Genomic DNA, 18,083 nt, shown 5'->3' with positions numbered 1-18,083 from the left:
TCATTGGGGAAATCCTGAAAACCCGAATGGATTGCGGCCCTCAAGGAGGGACTTTGAGACCCCTGGGCTGGAGAGAGGGAAAGAGCTAAGGGAGAGCAACCAAGGGAATAAAAGCTCTAGGACAGGAGAAAGCCTGGGGAGATAGATACTGAAAAAGGCAAAGAACAACTTGGCGAGGGCTCTTCCAACTCCCTCACCTACCTCCTCCCCAGCTGCTGCAATTTTGAATCTTAGGGCAGCCGGCAGTGGCAATGAGGCGAGCCTTCTGCCATTGGCCTGCCCCAGAAGCCTTCATTCTGCAGCAACTTCCTGTTCCTGTGTAGGTGAGAGGTTGCAGAATGAAGGCTTCCGGGACTCACCTCATTGCCGCTGTCGGCTGCCCAAAGATTCATAACTGCAATGGCCAGAAAGGGGGGAGTCAGGAGAGCAGCAGAGTCATATCTGAGTCTGGTGGTGGTAAGCTTTGTCTGTCAAACTGGGTGAGTATGCAGGCCAGCTAAACCCGGACAGATTAGCCTGTTAAAAAAACCCATCCGTACACTCGGACAGTCTTCTAAAAAGAGGACATGTCTACGTTTTCCCAGACGTGTCCATGCTTTCCCCTACTCCTTCTCCAGCTTGCAAGCTCGGGTGACCCTTACTATTTCCCACATTGAATCTATCAGATTATTACCACTCAGAATTACTACAGAAGGGTGTCATCCAGTCATCTGGCAGTGAGTTGTATGTTAAGTCCAAACAGGTCTACCATGAGTTCATAAGGATTATTAGATCTTTCAAAGACTCACCTTGCTCCTTTGAGTGGTTCTAAAGACTGACTAATTTCTTTGTCAACAGACTTAACTGGATTACTCAAAAGTTGAAATTCTTCTATTGGAAATTTTGAACTTGGTATTAAACATGTTTGAAATGATATCATGTCCCTTAGAATGCTCTGCTATACATTGTATGGTTCCTCCCATCACGACAGACTAAGGCTAAATGCTCAAAAGCTTGCCTTGCAAGTAAGACTTGTTGTAGCCAATCTTGCTTGGTTGTAGCCAATCTTACAGGAGGCTGAAAGAAGGGAAGAAATATTGGATGCACAGTCAGAAGAAGAAAGTACAACCAGAGACTCATGAAATCACCAGACAACAAAGGTAGGAAAAATGATTTTATTTTCAATTTAGTGATCAAAATGTGTCCGTTTTGAGAATTTATATCTGCTGTCTATATTTTGCACTATGGCCCCCTTTTACTAAATAGCAATAGTGGTTTTTAGCGCAGGGAGCCAATGAGCGTCGAGAGCAGCGCGGGGCATTCAGCACAGTCCCAGTGGTATATTTGTCTGTTTTTGTATAGTTGTTACTGAGGTGACATTGCATAAAGTCATCTGCCTTGAACTCTTTGAAAAAACCCCGGAATATAAATGATAATTAATATTTTCTCTGCGTACAATGTGCTTTGTGTTTTGTTTTGTGTTTATTGTTCATTTTATTGTTCATTTTTTTTATTGATCATTTTGTCTTGGTCATTTTAAAAGTAGCTCGCAAGCCCAAAAAGTGTGGGCACCCCCTGCTTTAGAGCATCGGGGCCTCAGAAGGTTTCACGGGGTGGGGGTGAATGCCTGCCTTGGGCTCTTTGCAGCTTTTGTTTATTTATTTTCTGTGAGGGGTAAAGAGTTAATTGATCAGAGAGGCTGCAGTTTGTGCATAGGAAAACAAGTTTGTCAACTGGGAGAGAGATGGAAAGGCAGGAAGTGGTGAATGTGTGGCACAGTGATTAGAGCTACAGTCTCAGCACCCTGAGGTTGTGGGTTCAAATCCCATGTTGCTCCTTGTGATCCTGGGCATGTCACTTAATCCCCCATTGCTCCAGGTACATTAGATGAAGGAAAAATGCTTGCACCTGAATGTGAACCACTTAGGCTATAAGTGGTAAAAGAATAAATCAGGAAGTGTCTTATTGTGTGCTAGAACAGTAGAGGTTTTAGGTGAGATAAAGAAAAGTCCCCAGTGATTATTGGATTAAAAAAAAAGTTGCTGTTTTCCACAAGGACATCCTTGTAGGCAGTGAAACATAGAAACTTGATGGCAGATAAACGCCAAAAAGCCCATCCGCAGTAACCATTATCTCTTCCTCTCTCTAAGAGATCCCACGAGCTTATCCCAAGATTTTTGAAATCAGACACAGTCTCTGTCACCACCATTTCCACCGGGAGACTGTTCCACGCATCTGCCACCCTTTCTGTAAAAAAATATTTCCTTAGATTACTCCTGAGCCTATCACCTCTTAACTTCATCCTATGCCCTCTCATCCCAGAGCTTCCTTTCAAATGAGAGACTCAACTCAAGCACATTTACACCACATAGGTATTTGAACGTCTCTATCATATCTCCCCTCTCCCGCGTTTCCTCCATAGTACACAGATCAAGATCTTTACGTCTGTCCCCATATGCCTTATGATGAAGACCACACGCCATTTTAGTAACCTTCCACTGGACAGACTCCATCCTTTTTATATCTTTTTGAAGGTGAGGCCTCCAGAATTGTACACAATATTCTAAATGAGGTCTCACCAGAGTCTTATACAGGAGCATCAATACCTCCTGTTTCCTACTGGCCATACCTCTCCCTATGCACCCTAGCATCTTTCTAGTTTTCACCGTCACCTTTTCAACCTATTTGGCCACCTTAAGATTATCACATACAATCACACCCAAGTCCTGCTCTTCTGTCGTGCACATAAGTTCTTCATCCCCTAAACTGTACCGTTCCCTCGGGTTTTTGCAGCCAAAATGCATGACCTTGCATTTCTTAGCATTAAATTTTAGCTGCCAAATTTCAGACCATTTTTCAAACTTTGCCAGTTCTTCATGTTATTCACATCATCCTGGGTGTCTACTCTATTGCAGATTTTGGTATCATCCGCAAAGAGGCAAATCTTACCTGACAACCCTTCAGCAATATCATTTGTAAAAGCCCAAGAACCAAACCTTGAGGCACACCACTGGTAACATCCCTTTCCTCAGAGCAATCTCCGTTGATCACTACCTTCTGTCACCTTCCACTCAACCAGTTCTTGACCCAGCCCAGCCCATCCTGAGGGCACTCAGTTTTTATTAGACGTCTGTGTGGAACACTGTCAAAGGCATTGCTAAAATCTAAATACACCACATCTAGCGCACACCCTTTATCCAGTTCTCTGGTTACCCAGTCAAAGAAATTGATCAGATTTGTTTGACAAGACCTACCTCTAGTGAATCTATGTTGCCTCCGGTCCTGTAATCCTCAGGATTACAGAAACTTCACCATTATTCTTCACGTTACCCTTAATTTGCTTACCACAAAAGTCAGACTTACCGACCTGTAATTCCCTACTTCTTCCTTACTTCCACTTTTGTGGACAGGGACCACAACCAGCCTTCTCCAGTTCTCCCGTACCACTCCCGACTCTAGAGACTCATTGAAAAGGTCAGTCAGAGGAGCCACCAGAACTTCCCTAAGTTCCTTTAGCATCCTTGGATGTACACCATCCGTCCCCATTGGAATATTTGAGATGTGTATGCTGCTTGTATGCCTGTGGACATTTTTATTCATTTTCAGCATTGTAGAGTTCAAGATATTTCCTCCTCCTCAGACTTATCCACACATTGTGAGAGCCATTTTCGTAAAGGACATCTAAGTCCGATTTTGACGTTCCCGTTAAATGTCCAAATGTCAGAAGCGCAGAAAGATCTATTTTTAAAAGACGAAACACAATACATCCAAAAATCTTTATTTTTGAAAATCATCTATTTGGACATCTAAGTTGACAGGATGTCAAACCCTTAGGATGCCTAACTTTATACCCCATTTTCGACCAAAGAAACATTCAAGTTGAAAAAGTCCAAATCCATATCATTTGGATGTGGGAGTGGCCATCATTATAATGGACACTGCACAGACATGTCAACAGAGCAGTGGGATACTTTAGAGGGCACTGCTGTGAACTTCACATAAAGGGTGCCAGAAGTACATCTCACTATGTTGTTGTTAGGTGCCATCGATTCATGCTCGAGTCCTAGTGACTTGATGAATTGAAGATCTAAAAAGAAATTGGCTTTGTTCTAGTCTGGAAAGGTCCTCCAACATCATCTCCATGGTTGTTTTTGTCGTGTCCAGCCATCTGATTGCAGATCACCTTCTTTGCCTGGTTCCTTCAATCTTCCCATACATAAGAACATAAAAAATGCCTTCACCGGATGAGACCTTAGGTCCATCTAGACCGGCGACACGCGCATGCGGAGGCTAAGCTAGGTGTTCCCTGATGAATACCTTGTTAACCCATATCCCTCAATGTGATTTGCCAGAAGGTATGCATCCAACTTGCCTTTGAATCCCAGAATGGGAATGCTCTCCTCCAGGAGAGCATTCCAAGCATCCACCAATCACTGTGTGAAACAGAACTTCCTGACATTTGTCCTGGGTCTTTTGCCCCTCAGTTTCAGTCCATGACCTCTTGTCCGTGTCACATTTGACACTGTGAATAACGATGTTTCTTGCTCTATTTTGTCGAATCCTTTTAGTATTTTAAAAGTCTCTATCATATCCCCTCTTTGTCTTCTCTTTTCGAGGGTGAACAATCCCAGTTTTCCGAGTCGTTCCTTGTAACTCAGTTTCTCCATACCTCTTACTATCTTCATGGCTCTCCTCTGCACCCTCTCCAGCAGGGTTATATCCTTCTTTAGATAGGGAGACCAGTGTTGGATATAGTATTCCAAGTGTGGTCTGACCATTGCTCTGTAAAGCGGCATGATGTCCTTCTCCAGTGATCTCTCTCTTCTGATGGTGAGACTAAAATAAGACAGACATAACTCCATCATTTGGGCTTCGAGTAACACCTCCGGTTTGATCTCTTCCAGAATCAATTTCTTAGTTTTTCTGGCAGGCCACGGCATACCTAAAATCCTTCTCCAGCACCAAAGCTCAAATGAGTCAATCTTCTTTCGATTCCGTAACTGATTACTGAGAATATGAGTGTGTAGACAAGTCTGATCTTCGTTTGGAGTGTAACCTCCTTGTCTTTGACTACATCTCACTATAACCCCTTTCTTATTTATGGTGAGTTCTCCAAAACCTACTAAACCTATCTGTCTACCACCCCAAGAGCCCTTATAGCTGCAGGAGACACCTATATGGCAGTATAGTAGGGTTTTGGTGGCCTCACCTTTTCCACCATAAATGTATGACAATCACAAAAATGATCTATTATTGCAAACATTTCAATTCAGGTATATCACAACTCTTACAGAACCTCAGTGAAGCCACCCTTATTAGCTCAACAGCTCTTTGCCGATTGGGATTTAAACATCCGTTTGTCACCGAACCTTAACATTTGAACCCATCCCAACCTACTTCTCATGGGATAGAATCACTGGGCCTGAAAAATCACTTAGTCCCTCCGTGTCCTCCACGACTGCATGGAATCTGGCCCTTCCCTATCTCCGTGGTTAATGCCACCCGCCACTCTTCCAGACCGTCACACAAAAGAAAACGACTCCTCAAAAACTTACAATGTGCAGAGCCCTCAACACCTTCGGAACATCACACTATTTCTGGCGCTTACCTGAATATCCGTTCGGTTAGGAACAAAGCCCAATTAGTCAAAGACTGGCTAGAAGAAACCCACCTAGATATCCTACCCTTAACCGAAACATGGCTAATCTCCGATCAGGACGCTATCATTGGTGATCTATTACCTCCAGATTATAAGATTATCCTTCTATCAAGAAACTCAAAGAGAGTAGGTGGTTTAGCAATAATCCTCCGAGACCACTTTCAGTTCCAAATCCTTGACTCTAAACTAAACAACGACCTGGAAATTCTCACCTGCAAAATATCCAAAGAGGACTGCAAAAATAATTTGATCACCACGGTATTTTACACATACCCTAATAAATGGAACCTAGCTAAAGAAGATCTCTACAAATTCCTCCTTACAAACTCGGCAACCAGCCCCTACAACCTTCTAGCCGGCTATGTCAATCTCCACCTCGAGCAGGAAGAGAATTCCAACGTCACAGATCTACTTTCCTTCCTCACATCTCTAGGCTTTTCCAAACCAACCCCGACTAAAACTCACAGGAAAGGTCATCCCTTAGATATGATCACATTTCTTTCCAATGCTCCCACTACCCCCAGTGTAAGTTTTAAAGGCGAATCCTGGGCTAACACCCCCTGGTCAGACCACCTTCTATGCAACTTTGAATTACACTGGTTCAAAAAACAACTCAAAAAGAAACCAAAGACCACTCATAAAGAGAAAATTATATGGACAAGAGGACAACTAAACCCTGCAGAATTTTGGTCACACTATAGCTTAACATCCATCCCTGACTCAGACCCTAATTTCATCCTAGGCTGGAAAAATTTCAGCAATCAGGTCCTAAACGACATTGTACCATTGAAAGCCTGTAAGAAAATACACCATTCATCAGCTAGCTGGTTCGATGCAGATCTATTAGCACTAAAACGAGAAGTACGTAAACTAGAAAGAATATGGTGTAAATCAGGAAAAGATACACTTGGCGACTAAAAGTCAAAGAGTACAAAACACTGATTAAAGATAAGCGCAGTAAACATTACTCCCAAAAAATTAACTCTCGCTCACTGAATATTCAAATTAGTCAATTCCTTATTTGATATTAACCTACATAAATTCTCCCACACAGATCTCCCACCCTCTACAGCAAACCTAGCCGACCACTTCGCCACAAAAATTTGCACCTTGAAAATGTCTCTTGTAGTTACCAGCACAGACCTATCAATCTACCTTCCCTAGGAAATGAAGGCTCAACTGCTGACACGACCTGGTCTCACTTTGAAAACCCAGACTGGAACCAATTCCTTAAGTTCTGCTCCAAATATGCAAAATCCAACTGCCTACTTGACAATTGTCCTCCGATTATTATGAAAACAGCCCCCCTCCCATTCAAGGCCGAACTCTTCACCTGGGTCTCTCTCTGCCTGTCCAGTGGCTACTTCCCGTTGGAACTAGGCCACATTCTAGTAACTCCCATTATCAAAAACTCCAAGGAACCAGTCTCTTCAGTTTCCAATTACAGACCCATCGCCAACATACCTTTTTTTCTTAAACTGATGGAAGGTCTAGTTAATCTTGACCTCATGAAACATTTAGAGAAGTTCAACATTCTACACGATACCCAGTCAGGATTCCACAGAAACTACAGTACGGAAACCGTCTCAGCCTCGCTGACCGATCATCTCTTCCACCTGCTTTCTCTGGGAAAAAGCGCACTGATACTCCAGTTTGACTTAAGCAGTGCCTTTGACCTTGTCAACCATTACATTCTGCTCAAATGCCTCAATTCCATTGGCATTTCTGGATAAGTACTAACCTGGTTCACAGGTTTCCTAAAAAACCGCACCTACCAGGTCCACTGCGACGGAACCTTCTCCCAACCTTGGTGCAATCCCAGCGGAGTTCCACAGGGCTCCCCTCTCTCTCCATCTCTATTCAACGTCTACTTGGCACCTTTAGGACATATGCTATCTGACTTAAAACTGAAATCTTTCATATATGCAAATGACATTACAATTATCATCCCCATAACCTCACTGACACATGAAACTGAACTATTCACCTCATCCATTCTCACTAAGGTAGAGCAATGGACTACACAACTCAGACTAAAATTGAATCCTGAAAAAACCAAGCTTTTCCTGGCTAACCCTAACCACAAGCTAACAAATATCTCCTTGAAACTAAACGGGCTTATTTACCCAATAAACCCTACCATCACAGTCCTTAGAGTCATCCTGGACCGATGCCTGACCTTTGAAGACCAATGCTCAGGTCAAAAAATGCTTTAGCATCCTCTGGAAACTCTGTACCATCAAACACTATTTTGACTTTCTCTCCTTTCGCTTGCTAGTCCAGTCTCTAATCCTAAGCACCCTAGATTACTGCAATATAATTTACTTGGGATCCTTTAAGAAGATCACTAAGTGCCTGAGACTCATCCAGAATATTGCCGTCCGTCTCATCTATGGCCTAAAAAAGTCAGATCATATAAGCCCGTTCTACAGAAAACTTCACTGGTTGCTGATGGAGGCAAGGGTCATCTTCAAATTTGCCTGCCTCTGCTTCAAAACCCTAACAGGCTCATCCCCTATCTACATGTCACACCACTTTGTATTCCCAAGCTCCACTCGCACATGCAACGCCTATCTCTTTGCCTTCCCCTCCCTAAAGGGCTGCATCTACAAGAGATTCCTCGATAGAACACTGTCATTCCAAGCAGGCAAATGGAATAAATGCCTTAACCACCCTCAACTCAAACGCTCCCTCCTACCGATCCTTTAGGAAATCAATTAACACCTATCTCTTTGATAAATTTCTCTGACTCCTTCCGACCTTGTTGTACCTCAGAAATACTTACTGCACCCCTGACACCAATGTAATTCGAAACGCCTCTCTGTAACATGGCTGTCTATGCACAGTCTCTTCCTCTGTAAACCGCTCTGAACTGTTTGTGGTACTTGTGGTATACAAAAATAAAGTTATTATTATTATTTCTTCAATTTCTTATATTCATTCAGTTTTTATTTTAAATACTCTCCAATTTTTTTTTAGCTTTTTTTAATATATAAAATTTCTAATTAATCAAGCAACACCTAACTTTGATGAGTCAAAATCTGATATTTATTTATTTAATTCGTTTTCTATTCTGTCGTCCCCAAAGAGCTCAGGACGGGTTACAGGTTAACAAACCTACAGTCATATACAGTTAACAGGTTACAATTTGCCATAATTATAGTACAAGTTTGTTTTGGGGGGGGTTTTCTTGTACAAGATTTTGTCCTAACATGACACATACTAGGGATCGAATACCCATATCTGTAATATACAGTTTACAGGTTTAAATTGTCACAGTTACAGTACAAGATTTAGCAATACAAGTTTTTATCCTAATGCGACACATACCGAGAATCTTGTATCAATATGCATGTCTTTGTAATCTATCAGTCGTGAGAGTTAGGTGAACAGGTATGTTTTAATTGCTTTCCCAAAGTTGAGGAGTCCTTCAAGGGATCTTATCTGCGAGGGCAGTCGATTCCAGAGGGTCAGTATGAAGTGGGAGTAGGAACGTCGTTTGGCAGTTTGCAGTTGAAGGGCACGACCAGGGAGGCGTTTTGAGGTGTCTTTCATCCTAATGCACAAACCACACCCCAAATTTCTTTTCATGTCCTATCACATTTGTTTTCCAACCTTATATATCCCCTAAACAGCCCCTTTTATGACAATTGCTGTTGGTCAAAACCTGAATAGGCAGAGATATTTGTGCTAGATCTCTGAAAGACCAGGATGCATCAACCGCCCAATCAAAACAAGCAGCTGAGTGGTGCGTAGGAACTGCCTAGAACCAAGTTTTTTTCCCTTTTCTACTGATCTTTCAAGGTAGGCATCAGCTACCCCACAAAGCGTGTCCGATCCAGATTTAGAGGCAACATTTTTTCTGTCTAGTGATGAATATATTAAAATATAAATGTATCTGGATATCTTCCAGTAAATAGTAATGCTCAGAAGACTCACGAGCTTTATCTGGGGCAATCATAGATCTAGTTGATAGTTTAAAGTGCTTCCAATCTAGGCTAAATGCGGGGGAAAAAAAATCCCCAAAACAATCCTGCTGAGATGAGAACCAGAGGCGTTTCTTTTCAAAGCTCTGTTCCTGAATTCTGGCACGACACAAAAGAATTTCTTTTCCGCTTCCAATTATTTTCTTTATGTAAGTCATACCTTCTCCTCAAGTCTCAAGGGCTCTGGGCTCGTTTTCTCTACTGCATTCCAGCATTCAGATGATACTTTGCTTAAACTATAAACTAACATCATAGAATTTAGTTAAATAATAGGCCCACTTTTGAGGCCGCATTTACTTAAGGTTGGAATATTTTATCCTGAAGGATGACACACACGTCCTTGATTTAGACAATGGCCGCTCTCTTGTAAAAGATGGCGTACTTTCCATTATGTGGGGAAAGAGAGGAAATACCTTCAAAACAAATAGGAGGAAAAATTTTTTTTTTCACTGAACAAATAATTAAGCTCTGGAACTCATTACCAGGGGATGTTGGAGCAGTGGTTAGCGCGTCTAAGTTTAAAAAAGGTGTGGACAAGCTCCTGAAGTTCCTGGACGCAGACACGGGGGAAGTCGCTGCTTGCCCCGGGGTCAGTAGCATGGAAAGTTGGTAGTATTTGGGTTTCTGCCAGGTACTGTGTCCTGGATTAGCTACTGTGGAAACAGGATACTGGGCTAGATCGATGTCTTGCAAACTTTGTTGAGCCATGACATATTGAACGTGGTGGCCGCGGCTCGAGGCATCCGGAACTGTGTGGACTGTGTGGACATCGATGCAATGATGTCATGTGCATGCATGATGTCATCACATTGATGTCCACGCATGCATGAAGGCCCTGAGCCACCAGTGGGGGTTGCCAGAAGGAAATGCGCGCGAAGAAGAGAGGGTACCGGCTGACCGTCTACAACAGGGGTGGGTAACTCCAGTCCTCGAAGACCGGAATCCAATCGGGTTTTCAGGATTTCCCCAATGCAAATAGATCTCATGCATATTCATTGGGGAAATCCTGAAAACCCGAATGGATTCCAGCCCTCGAGGACCAGAATTGCCCATGTATGGTCTACAGGATGTGCCTCTCACCACGAGAGGCACGACCTATAGTCAGTCACCTCTCCTCCTCCCCAGCGTCTCATGGCACACCTGAAATCTCAGGAGGCACACTAGTGTACACAATTCACAGTTTGCGATACACTGGGTTAGATGTTTAGGCATCATCCCCAAAAGGGCTACAGAGTTCCACAAACAAGGCAAAAACACATTTTTTTTCTATGATCAAATATTATTGGGCTCATTTTCAAAAAAGGAAGATGTTGAAAAAATGGCACAACGTGGCACTTGGACATCTTAACTGGCCAAGACGCCTAAGTAGTCATTTTCAAAACCAACTTTCTAGACGTCTTGCTTGATTTCTTGTCTGCAGTGTGTCCAAAGTTCAAGGGGACACGTTATGGGCAGGCTCAGGGTGTGCTCAGCGCTTGGACTCTTCTGGTGACAATTAAACATTTACCAAAATGTCCAGGACAACATTTAGACATTTGGGCCCTGATTCTACAAAGTGCGTCCCGATTTTAGGCATCTGTAGGCGTCCTACAGCTGTCTAATCAGCCAATCGGGATGCACGTTTTTTAAAAAAATGCTCCCCAGGCAGGCCGCCTATATTGAAGGCGCCTCCGAGAGCCTAGGGAGGCCCGCAAGACGCCTAAGCTCGCCTAAGGGCCTTAGGCGGGCCTTAGGCGAACCTAGGCGGCCCTACACATCTCCCTAGTAGAGGAAGAGACGCTTACAATGTAGGCCAACAAAATGCTGGTCTACATTGTAAGTAGACGCGGCCGCTATACTTATTGCGGCAAGGGATCTCTCTGCCGCTATAAGTATAGCGGGCTGCGGCCGCCTGTCCAATTGCCGGCAGGAGGGTGCCCAAACCCTCCTGCCAGAAGATGCCCCCCCAACACTACCGACCGCCCCCTCCCCCCCTACGACACTACTTATCGCTGGCAGGAGGGTGCCCAAACCCTCCTGCCGCCCCCCTCCCCGATACTACTGATCACCGGCAGGAGGGTGCCCAATCCCTCCTGCCGGAAGACGCACACACCCCCCGCGCTAACAGCCCCCGAACCTCCCCCCCACCAAACTAACTTTTTCTTGTTGGCCAGACGGGTCTTGCCCGTCCAGCCGGCAGGCTCGCCTCGTCGAAATGAGGCGGGCACGCCCTTTCCTGGCCCATCCCTCCGAAGTCTAAGGCCTGATTGGCCCAGGCTCTAGAAGCCTGGACCAATCAGGCCTTAGGCATAGCGGGTCCACCCATCCCCACTTAATCTAAGGCCTGATTGGCCCAGGCTCTAGGCACCTGTCGGGAAGCATCTTCCGGCAGGAGGGTTTGGGCACCCTCCTGCCGGCAATCGGACAGGCCGCGGCCTGCTATACTTATAGCGGCAGAGAGATCCCTTGCCACAATAAGTGTAGCGGGCAGTGTCTAATCTAACCCGACTCTCTAACCAGCGTCTGTACCATGGACGCCGGTTACAGAATCAGGGTTTAGTGTAGGCCCGATTCTGAATAGGACATCTCTCCCGGGCGTCCTATATGGAATCAGGGCCTCGGAGCTAGACCTGTTTTGAAAGGGAATAAGGACCAAAAAAGGTACCCAAACTGACCAGATGACCACCGGATGGATTAAGGCAAGGGTGCCCACACTTTTTTGGCTTGCGTGCTACCAAGTCAAAATGATCTACTAACAATAAAATTTTAAAAAACACAAAATACACTGTACGCAGAGAAAATGTTAATTATCCTTTATATTCCGGGGGGTTTTCAAAGAGGTCAAGGCAGATGACTTTATGCAATGTAACAACTATATAAAAATAGACAAATATACCCCCTCCCCTTTTACTAAACTGTGATAGCAGTTTTTAGCGCAGGGATCTGCGCTGAATGCCCGCGCTGCTCTCGACGCTCATAGGCTCCCTGTGCTAAAAACCGCTATTGCGGTTTTCTAAAAGGGGACCATAGTGCAAAATATAAACAACAGATATAAATTCTCAAAACGGACACATTTTGATCACTAAATTGAAAATAAAATCATTTTTCTAACCTATGTTGGCTGGTGATTTCATGAGTCTCTGGTTGCACTTCCTTCTGACTGTGCATCCAATATTTCTTCCCTTCTTTCTGCCTCCTGCATGCTTCCTCTCCTCCAGACCTTATTCCATTCCCCAGCCAACATCTCTCTCTGTCCCTCCATGAGTCCAACTTTTTCTTCCTCTCTCCCTGTCCCCTCCCCTTTCTGTCTTTCTCTCTCTCTCCCTGTCCCCCTTCTTTCTTTCTGTCTGTCTTTCTTTCTCTCTCCCTGCTCCCCCCCCCTTTCTTTTTGCCTGTCTTTCTTTCTCTCTTCCTGCCCCCCCAAGACACTGCCGCTGATTTCTCCCTGCTTCCCCGATGCCACAAAAGCCAGGCCCATGCAGCTGCTGAACAAGCACCAGGCCCGCAAGCCTTTCCCCCCCTCCTCCCCCCTCCCCCTGACATCAATTCTGACATTGGAGGAAGTTCCGCCCATATGTTCAGTCGCTTTGATTTGGTTTGGTTTATTTGCTCGATATACCGTTAAATACAATTATGTGTTAAAGTGAATTACACATGAAATAAGTGACATAATTTAAAAAATAATTATAATAGAAACAGTTTCCCTCAAGTTGTCCAATATAAACAATAGTAAATTAAGACAAGAGGGTGGATGTCTGCAGCAGACAAGCAGATTAATGTTGATTCTTGCAACTAGGTTAGCCATCATTTTATTATTGATTCAGAGAGCTACTAACTAGAGAATGACACAGGGTCAAATTTTCCCCCATTCCCGCAGTAACTAAATTTCCCCATCTTGTCCCCGTGAGTTTTGTCCTTGTCCCTTCCCCATTCCTGTAAGCTCTGCCTTAACCACACAAGCTTTGAGGCTTGTGCAGATGAGGACGGAGCTTAGGCATTGGTGGAATGAGGCATTATAACATCACAGTCTGAGTTCTAGAATGTTCCTACTTATGATGTTAATGTGTTTGAGGCTTGTGCAGATGAGGATGGAGCTCAGGCATTGGTGGAATGAGGCATTATGACATCACAGTCTGAGCTCTAGAATGTTGCTACTTAGGATTGTAAAGTGTCTGAGGCTTGTGCAGATGAGGACGGAGCTTAGGCATTGGTGGAATGAGGCATTATGACATCACAATCTGAGCTCTAGAATGTCGTTACTTATGGTTTTAAAGAGTTTGAGGCTTGTGCAGATGAGGACGGAGCTTAGGCATTGGTGGAATGAGGCATTATGACATCACAGTCTGAGCTCTAGAATGTTGCTACTTAGGATTGTAAAGTGTCTGAGGCTTGTGCAGATGAGGACGGAGCTTAGGCATTGGTGGAATGAGGCATTATGACATCACAATCTGAGCTCTAGAATGTCGTTACTTATGGTTTTAAAGGGTTTGAGGCTTGTGCAGATGAGGACGGAGCTTAGGCATTGGTGGAATGAGGCATTATGACATCACAATCTGAGCTCTAGAATGTCGTTACTTATGGTTTTAAAGGGTTTGAGGCTTGTGCAGATGAGGATGGAGCTTGAAGGAATGGGGCAGAGACAGGAAAAGAACTTGGGATGGGACAGGAAAATGAGTTCCCAGGGGGATGGAGAAATATTTGTCCCCGTGTCATTCTCTACTACTAACTGATACTGCTAGTGACGTTTATAGTTGTAATGAATACATGACAGCCAGGGATTTGAGTTGCAGAAGAATTCTTTTTTATTCTTCCGGATGGAAAACACTAGTCAAACAATAAACCAGGCGGGATTAACTGAATGTGCCAGCATTTATGAAGATAAAGCTGCATGCAATTTGTTTGTGAAGTTCCTAAAAATCTTTGCTCATGAACCTACCTACAGTATATCAGAAAGCTCAGGAGTGAAGTTTTATTAGGCATTAGACAGAGGTCTCATCATGTTTTTTTTATTTCAAATATTTTTTAATTGAATTATGCAAAAGTTCAAACAAAGCACATCATACGTTTCATTTTCAAATATGATGATTGCAAAATATTCATAGAAAGAAAATACTGCATAACAGTTATATGAAATGTACAACTAGCGGGTAATAGGCAATTATTATTAACAGATAAAATAAGAAACATAGAAACATGATGGCAGATAAAGGCCAAATGGCCCATCCACAGCATCCATCTCCTCCTCTCCCTATTGGCTAAGACTCTTAACATTTGCATCTCCTCTTCCTATAGGCTAAGGCACTGTGCACCTGCATTGTGAGGTCATAGAGCTGCCCATCCGCAGTAACCATTATTTCTTTCTCTCTCCAAGAGATCCCACATGCCTATCCCAGGCCCTTTTGAATTCAGACACAGTCTGTCTCCACCACCTATTCTGGGAAACTGTTCCACACATCTACCACCCTTTCCGTAAAAAGGTATTTCCTTAGATTACTCCGGAGCCTATCACCTCTTAACTTCATCCTATGCCCAGAGCTTCCTTTCAAATGAAAGAGACTCGACTCATGTGCATTTACATTACGTATGTATTTAAACGCCTCTATCCTATCTCCCCTCTCCCGCCTTTCCTCCAAAGAAATAATGAAAATATCTTTAATACTAATATCCCGCTAAATATATAATTAAAAAAAACAATGAAAAATCATGCTTGTGTACAATGTATCACTTTTTAAAAAAAGAAAAGCTTTTCCTTATTATGACAGGGATCGCTATGCAAATGATAACCCGCAGTTGGAAAAATTGTGACCGCGTCAACTTTCCGTTTTGGTGGGCCAGTTTATGTATAAGTTACAAATACGAAAAGATGAATGCTGACATGTTGGGGGATAGTAATTTTTTTTTATTTGGTTTGGGGCCCGTTGACATCCTTTGTTACTTCAACGTAATTGTCTTTATTTAATTTTCTGTATATTTTTATACATATCCAGGACCGGGTGGGTGGATGGGGGGAGGATATTTTTCTGGTTTATTTATTGATTAGATTGATGGAAGGGAGGGGAGGGATATTTTTCTTCTGTATTATTATTGATGGGATTTAAGTGCTTACGTTGATTATTAATGTTTGTATAATTCATGGCACTTTGTATTAGTTTTGAAAATTAATAAAAAAAATTTTTTTAAGAAAAAGAGAAGCAAAAGAGGCGACCTTGTTGGTTTCACTTTCTGTTTAGTGGAGATACGGCATTGCTCTCATGCACAGCTGATTAGTTTTTAAAGGTCATCCGTTCAAACCACCATTTGTTTATTTCCATTTAGATTGTTTAACTATAAGAGGAGATTTGAAAATAAAGTGCTTCTCATTGAGGATAAGCAGGCCAAAAGGACATACGTGTCAGGTCTTGAATGAATAAAAAGACTGAACACCAAGGTCGCCTCTTTTGCTTCTCTTTGCTCTACCCTGAGGACATAGAATCTCCTGTTTACATAGAAACATAGAAAGTGACGGCAGAAAAGGGCCAAGGCCCATCGAGTCTGCCCACTCCATTGACCCACCCCCCTAGTTAATTGCTCTCTGATGACCTTTTCCCTCGAAGAGATCCGACATGAGCATCCCAAATGATCTTAAAAACTTGCACGCTGCTGGCCTCAACCACCTGTACTGGGAGCCTATTCCAGCTGTCCACCACTCTTTCAGTGAAGAAGTACTTCCTGGTGTCGCCATGAAACTTCCCGCCCTTTATTTTCAGCGGGTGTCCTCTTGTGGCTGAGGGTCCCCTAAGAAGGAAAACATTATCTTCTACCTTGATGCGACCAGTGACATACTTAAACGTCTCAATCATGTCCCCTCTCTCTCTACGTTCCTCGAGAGAGTATAGCCGCAATTCGTTCAGCCTTTCTTCGTATGATAGATCTTTGAGCCCCGAGACCATCTTGGTGGCCATTCGCTGTACCGACTCGATTCTCAGCACATCTTTGCGGTAATGTGGCCTCCAGAATTGTATGCAGTACTCCAGATGAGGCCTCACCATGGTTCTGTACAAAGGCATTAGGACGTCGGGCTGCCGACTAACAAAACTTCTCCGGATACAACCCGGCATTTGCCTAGCCTTAGATGAAGCCTTCTCCACTTGTTTGGCCATTTTCATGTCATCGCTGATGATCACCCCCAAATCCCGTTCTGCGGCAGACCTTGCTAAGGTTTCTCCATTCAATGTGTACGTTCTGCACGGATTATTGTTGCCAAGGTGCATGACCTTGCATTTGTTAGCGTTGAAGCTAAGCTGCCAGGTCGAGGACCACTGTGTATCACTTCAAAAAAACACAAGTCCAATTCAAAATATTACCATCACATCATATCGTATGATTTTAAAACATTATTTTTTTAAAAGAACATATTCATTGGGGATATCTTGAAAACCCGACTAGCTGGGGGTCCCCCAGGACAGGTTTAAGAGCCACTGGTATAAATTATAACAAAAGATAGGTCACCCTAGATGTCCACAAACATTTTCAAGCAAGAAAAACGTCCAAAAGACGTCATAAAATGGCACATGGATATTTGGATCGCTAAGATGTCCAAAATCGCCATTTTCTAAACCTACTTTCTAGACAGTTGTCTCATCAGTGCCTCTAAATTTCATGTGGATGTGTTGGAGCATGTTATGGGGGGATTAGGGCAGGCTTAGGACTTGGACGTTTTGCTACAATAAACATTTTACAAAACTCATAGGGCACCTTTAGACGTTTGGAGTTAGATCTACCATATTTTTCACTCCATTAGATGTACTTTTCTCCCCCCCCCAAAAAAAAAAAATAGGTGGAAATAAGGGTGCAACTTATGGAGCGAATACCCAAAGCGTACCTTATTTAAAGGCTTCTGCCCTCCTTCGCTGGACGCGGCACCCTCCCTTGCTGAGAGCAGCGCACAAGGCTGGTGGCTGCCTGTTCCCCGCCGCTTCCCCAGAGAACTGACGGCTGACGCGGCTGCCTCCTCTTCTGTTCTCTTGTGGCATAGCGGTGCACCAGACTGCCTGCCTGGTCCCGTGCCGCTTCCCGCGAGAACTGAGTTCTCGTGGTAAGTGGTGCAGGACCAGGCAGGCAACCTGGTGCGCCGCTATGCCACAAGAGAACAGAAGAGGAGGCAGCTGCATCATCTGTTCTCGGGGGAAACAGCAGGGATCAGGCAGCCAGCCAGCCTTGTGCACCGCTCTCAACGAGGGAAAGCCAGAAGTTTAAAAAAAGGTATGTGCGGGGAGGGGGGGGGGGGGAAGAGGGCCTGCCCTGCCAAGCCGAGCCAAATTAAAAATAGGGATGGAGTAGGTAGAGGCCGGGGCCTGCCTGCCTGCCCGCCCTGCTGAATTAAAAATAAGGAGTGAGAGGCCGGGGCTTGCCTGCTGCATGCCTGGGGTGAAGGGGGAGACCCTGCCCACCTGTCCCTACCTGCCTGCTTGATATGTCCCTACCTGCCAGCCACTAGGCCT

This window comes from Geotrypetes seraphini, chromosome 3 (genome assembly GCF_902459505.1).
Source record: "Geotrypetes seraphini chromosome 3, aGeoSer1.1, whole genome shotgun sequence".
NCBI lineage: Eukaryota > Metazoa > Chordata > Amphibia > Gymnophiona > Dermophiidae > Geotrypetes > Geotrypetes seraphini.
The sequence above is the reverse complement of the archived record's forward strand: the minus strand, read 5'-3'. Positions refer to the sequence as shown.